This window comes from Aethalodelphis obliquidens, unplaced genomic scaffold (genome assembly GCF_003676395.1).
Source record: "Aethalodelphis obliquidens isolate GAN/ISIS:26980383/991018 unplaced genomic scaffold, ASM367639v1 scaffold41, whole genome shotgun sequence".
Classification (NCBI taxonomy): Eukaryota; Metazoa; Chordata; class Mammalia; order Artiodactyla; family Delphinidae; genus Aethalodelphis; species Aethalodelphis obliquidens.
In genome coordinates this window covers 2,310,807-2,317,501 of record NW_020837985.1, presented here as the reverse complement: position 1 = coordinate 2,317,501, position 6,695 = coordinate 2,310,807, and positions in this window count along the sequence as shown.

Below are 6,695 nucleotides of genomic sequence, written 5' to 3'. Positions count from 1 at the left end.
GGTTGCCAGAGTTAGCAAATGAAGACAGGATACACACTTAAATTTGCATTCCAGGCAGTGAGAACATATTTTAGCATAAGTATGTCTTGCTCAATATCTGGGACCCTACTTAACGAAACCTGCCTCCCAGGATTATGGTGAGGATTAAAGAACACACAGGACATAAAGTGCTCATAGGTACCTGACTACGGCGAAGGGGTGGCACTAGGTCTGTTCAAAGACTGCTTTTTGTCCTTTATATAACAGCTGGCAACACACCCTGCCCTGGACCCTCATGCAAAAGAGAAAAATGGCCACCATGCATTATCGACTCACAGTTTAATAAGCAAATTCACCTAGAGAAGACACTGCTCCTTTCAGTAGGTGAGGCTGTCTTGCTCTGCTTTGCCCCCAGGGAAAACAGGGTGAAAGGGTAGAATCCAGTGGCCAAACCTGGTAAGTTCAGAAAAGTTCCTCATGAGAAACAATAATAGAAGAGATAAAGGGTTAGCAGTTTTGCAAACAGAAATAACTTGGCTAAGCAAAGGAGAAAATGAGGTGGGCAGATGGTAAGGGGAGGGGTGTAGGTGGGGAACAGGGCCTGGGGAGCAACACGTGAAGAAAATTTGTGGGAGAATGTCAAGTGGGAAAGGCCTGTTGCGCCTAAATCAGAACATCTGGGCGCCTTGTATGAGGCATGGGGAAGATGGGAATGTTTCTCAAAGGTCCTCAGACAACCTCAGGCACAGCTGTGAGGCAAACGAGTTTGTCTTCAACACCCTTTGCTCCGCCCTTTGAGCAGGAATTCCAGGTCTGGCCAGCCCTCTGCCCAGCGATCCCCTCACATCTCAGAAACATTGTTCTAAGAAAAGCACCACCTTCATCCCCCACTCCCTCCCAGGTTTGGCACTGTTCTGTTTACTTGTCCAAAGTGCTCCTTCTAAGACCCCAACCCTTATGTGACAAACTAACCACAGGGCTGGAACATTCTTTCCAGGGATAATTCACATTTGGTAACATCTTCTAGAATGATCTTTTTCCCTTCTCCCCTGCACTTTCCTCCTCATTGTTGTCTAATTCATTACCTTCTCTAATTGGCAGAAGGAGTGCTTTTTAGGGAGAAGAGAGGGTTACCGTGCAGCCTGGTAAAAATGAGATCTTTGTGTGTCTCTCCAAATACATTCCATGAGCAGTGAAGACAGTAGGTATGCAGTAGGTGTTCAATAATTTTGTGTTGGGATGATTTAATCAATTAGTGTGCGCTGGTGACTCTCCTAATTTCAGAAAAGATCATCCTCATTACTGTTCTTATGCAATCATTTCTGGAGGAAGATCCACTAACAATTGGGAATCTCAGTCGTGTCATCAGTTGCCCATCCCCCGTCTCTATAACATTCTACTTTGGAACAGAGAAAGTTTCCCTTCAGGCATGTGTGTTGAAGAAAGTTCTGGAGATGACAGTGGGAATGATGTGCACATCTTCCAGGTAGAATGGCAGGTTTCTGATTGCTATTATTACCACCAATATTCTGCAATGCCTTTGGGCGACCGACAATGCACTAGGTGTTATGAAAAGTTTAAATAGCAGACTCCCTGACCCTCAGGTCATGTCTGAAACTCCATGGTCTGTTCTGGCCTGCCCATTGGAATGGAAAACACAAGAAGATACTTCCTACTTCCTTACCCAAAGCCCTGGGGAGTTGGGCAAGCTTTCCTAGCAATGGGGGTTACCAGATCAACTGTGCTGTCTTTGCTCACTCTTTTTTTCTATCTTTTGATTATTCAGGTGTAGGAGAAAGTAAAGTGCTGACGACGGAAGCCTTTATCCAAAGGGCTCCTGGAATCCCTGGTAGGTTCTGAGGACTGAACCTCAAGAACAATGTGTGAAGCTAATACAAAACAGTGTCTCTCTGGTAGCATCTATTTCCCACCAAAAATGATTTACAAGGAATGGTGAACACTCACCACAACCTCAGAAAGATAGGACTGATGACAGCCCAATATCAGAATCAACTCAATATCAGAAGCAGACACGATTGGCTTGTGAGAAACAGTGAGTGATCTATTCATGCTTTATCTCACGAAAGAGAGGAGATTCAATTCTTTGAAAGTCAATAAAGAGAGAGCTCTTTATTTCTACACTCCTGCTCCTTGACTCAGAGACTAGACTAACCTTAAAACTGACCAGCTATCCTCTACTACACAAGTGACATCTTTTGAGGCAGCCAGAGTAAGCTTTATGCACACACACATGCACCCCCCAAAATCTTTCTGTATCCTTTTAGAGACTACAACTTTCAAGCAACCAATAATACAAGATGTGGAAGACGGTGGGGAGAGTCCCTGCCAGGGACCCTCTGCATCCTGAAGGTGGAAGAGAGTTGGTAAAAATCAAATTTTGAAAGATGTGGGGAAGACAAGAAGAGCCTGTTGGGACATTTTTTGGACAGTTGGGGGTTATAGGTTTTTTTGCATTGCAGATAGAAGAAAATCACACCTCAACCCAACAGGGCCAAACTTTGCGTATGTCACTAACCCTGGGAATGGAGCTAGGAAGTGGGAAGAATAATCAGCCATCCCTCCAACTACAGATGTAAGAAGGATATTCAAGTAGCACCCAAGGGGATAGTTAACCGTTCCAAAGGCAAGCTATATAGTCTGTTATTTGCCCATACCTGGGTCTGGATTAATCTTCTCATTCAAAGATGAATACATAAAGAAAAGAGACAGACTGAAAGTATACTGCAGGACATGAAAAGAGAACACCATTCTGAAGACTCAAGAGTATGTCCAGAAGAAACTTTTTCAAAAACTTCAGCGTCAACAGAAAGAAAAATGACATTCCTTCTGTAAAATTGGCAGAAATCCATTATGATCATACTGAGACAGAAAGAGAGTTAGAAGAGCTATGGGATTATTTTGGAGGGATAAAGATGCAATAACATATTTCAATACTGCATTAGAAGCAGCAAAGAGGAAAATTAACCATATGGAAAAGTACACCAGTGGTATAAAGGGTAAATTTGGGTAAGTATTATAGAATGCAGGGACAAGCAAGTAAATATTTTAAAAGAGATAATAATTTAAATAAGGAGGCCAAGTTAAAAGAATATATCTGTGTTGTTCATGTAGGAACAAAACTGCAACAGAAGTAATAAAGATATAATTGAAGAAAAATTTCCTGGGCTGAATAAAGTCTGGAATATACAAATCAACAGCCATGTTTTATAGGCAAAATTTATAAAAAGAACATACGCCTGGACATATCCTGGCAATGCTTTTAATTAAAAGAATAGAGAAAAAATTTTAACAAACAAAAAAGGATATAAATCAGTCAATTCTCAAACTTCTACTCTGCAGCACTGAACGTTTTCCAGGATAAAATGGGTGGTTTTCAGAAATTTTTGATGAAAATAATTTATTTATTTTTAGTTAATATATAATTGACATATAACTTTATATTAGTTTCAGGTGTACAACATAATGATCTGATATTTGTATGTATTGTGAAATGATCACCACAATAAGTCTAGTTAACATCCGTCACCACACACAGTCACAATTTTATTTTCTTGTGATGAGAACTTTCAAGATCTATTCTTTTAGCAACTTTCAAATATGCAGTACAGTATTACTAACTATAGTCATCATGCTGTACATTACATCCCCATGACATTTATTTTATAACTGGAACTTTGTTATGAAGAAAAAAATTCTTGACCTAAACTATTACACCTAGCCAGAATGTTGTCCGTAGATGGCAGGAAACAAAAAGAGAATCTTAGATGAGGAAGGATTCAGAAAAATGCACCTACCCCATATTCTACCTAAAAAAATTCAAATCAATGAACTCGAGTTAATAGAAGGATGAGTCAGAATTAAGCATTTGAGAATGGGGAAGTTGTGTCATAAAAGAACTGGCAGTGAAAATGTAAATCAGCTAAGTATGGAGCTAAGTCTAAATAATTTTTTGTAAATATGATTTAAAAGCAAATAATAAAGCCATTCGTAAAAGACAAGCTATACTATATGAAATAATTTGATGACAATAATCTGGGCCTTAAATTCCAGGTTACCTTTACAAAAACCAGGGAGATATAAGTAAAATGTTTCCAATTACTTTTCTTATCTAGCAGGGAGTCAAAAATATTCTTTTATTTTTGATCATTAGAAAAACACAGATTAAAAAATGTTTTGGAAAACTTAAAAGAAAGCCACCAGTAAAAATATAAACAGTCTGGGCTTTGCTGAACCAAGACGGCAGAGTAGAAGGACGTGCTTTCACTTCCTCTTGGGAGAACACCAGAATCACAACTAGCTGCTGGACAATCATCAACAGGAAGACACTGGAACTCACCAAATAAGATACCCCACATCTAAAGACAAAGGAGAAGCCACAATGAGACAGTAGGAGGGGTACAGTCACAGCAAAATCAAATCCCATAACTGCTGGGTGGGTGACTCACAGACTGGAGAACACTTTATACCACAGAAGTCCACCCACTGGAATGAAGGTTCTGAGCCCCACGTCAGGCTTCCCAACCTGGGGGTCCGGCAATGGGAGGAGGAATTCCTAGAGAATCAGACTTTGAAGGCTAGTGGGATTTGATGGCAGGACTTTGACAGAGACTCCACTCTTGGACGGCACACACAAAGTAGTGTGCGCATCGGGACCCAGGGGAAGGAGCAGTGAACCCAGGGGAGACTGAACCAGACCTACCTGCTAGTGTTGGAGGGTCTCCTGCGGAGGCGGGGGGTGGCTGTGGCTCACCATGGGGATGGGGACACTGGCAGCAGAAGCTCTTGGAAGTAATCCTTGGAGTCATCCTTCCCAGAGTCTGCCATTAGCCCCAGCAAAGAGCCCAGGTAGGCTCCGGTGTTGGGTTGCCTCAGGCCAAACAACTAACAGGGAGGGAACCCAGCCCCACCCATCAGCAGTCAAGCGGATTCAAGTTTTACTGAACTCTGCCCACCAGAGCAACAGTCAGCTCTACCCACCACCAGTCCCTCCCATCAGGAAACCTGCACAAGCCTCTTAGATAGCCTCATCCACCAGAGGACAGACAGCAGAAGCTAGAAAAACTACAATCCTGCAGCCTGTGTAACAAAAACCACATTCACAGAAAGACAGACAAGATGAAAAGACAGAGGGCTATGTACCAGATGAAGGAACAAGATAAAATCCCAGAAAAACAACTAAATGAAGTGGAGATAGGCAACCTTCCAGAGAAAGAATTCAGAATGATGATACTGAAGATGATCCAGGACCTCGGAAAAACAATGGAGGTAAAGATCAAGAAGATACAAGAAATATTTAACAAAGACCTAGAAGAATTAAAGAACAAACAAACAGAGATGAACAATACAATAACTGAAATGAAAACTAAACTAGAAGGAATCAATAGCAGAAAAACTGAGGCAGAAGAACAGATAAGTGACTTGGAAGACAGAATGGTGGAATTCACTGCTGCAGAACAGAATAAAGGAAAAAGAATGAAAAGAAATGAAGACAGCCTAAGAGACCTCTGGGACAACATTAAACACAAAAACATTTGCGTTATAGGGGTCCCAGAAGGAGAAGAGAGAGAGAAAGGACCCAAGAAAATATTTGAAGAGATTATAGTCAAAAACTTCCCTAACATGGGAAAGGAAATAGCCACCCAAGTCCAGGAAGCGCAGCAAGTCCCATACAGGATAAATGCAAGGAGAAACACACCGAGACACATAGTAATCAAATTGGCAAAAATTAAAGACAAAGAAAAATTATTGAAAGCAGCAAGGGAAAAATGACAAATAACATACAAGGGAACTCCCATAAGGTTAACAGCTGATTTCTCAGCAGAAATTTATAAGCCAGAAGGGAGTGGCATGATATACTTTAAGTGATGAAAGGGAAGAACCTACAACCAAGATTACTCTACCCGGCAAGGATCTCATTCAGATTCGATGAAGAAATCAAAAGCTTTACAGACAAGCAAAAGCTAAGAGAATTCAGCACCACCAAACCAGCTCTACAACAAATGCTAAAGGAACTTCTCTAAGTAGGAAACACAAGAGAAGAAAAGGAACTACAAAAACAAACCCAAAACAATGAAGAAAATGGTCATAGGAACATACATATCGATAATTACCTTAAACGTGAATGGATTAAATGCTCCAACCAAAAGACACAGCCTCCATGAATGGATACAAAAACAAGACCCATATATATGCTGTCTACAAGAGACCCACTTCAGACCTAGGGACACATACAGCCTGAAAGTGAGGGGATGGAAAAAGATATTCTATGCAAATGGAAATCAAAAGAAAGCTGGAGGGCTTCCCTGGTGGCGCAGTGGTTGAGAGTCCGCCTGCCAGTGCAGGGGACACGGATTCGTGCCCCGGTCCGGGAAGATCCCACATGCCATGGAGCGGCTGGGCCCATAAGCCATGGCTGCTGAGCCTGCGCATCCGGAGCCTGTGCTCTGCAACGGGAGAGGCCACAACAGGAGAGGCCCGCGTACGGCAAAAAAAAAGAAAGCTGGAGTAGCAATACTCAAATCAGATAAAATAGACTTTAAAATAAAGAATGTTACAAGAGACAAGGAAGGACACTACATAATGATCAAGGGATCAATCCAAGAAGAAGATATAACAATTATAAATATATATGCACCCAACATAGGAGCACCTCAAGACATAAGGCAACTGTTAACAGCTGTAAAAGAGGAAATTGA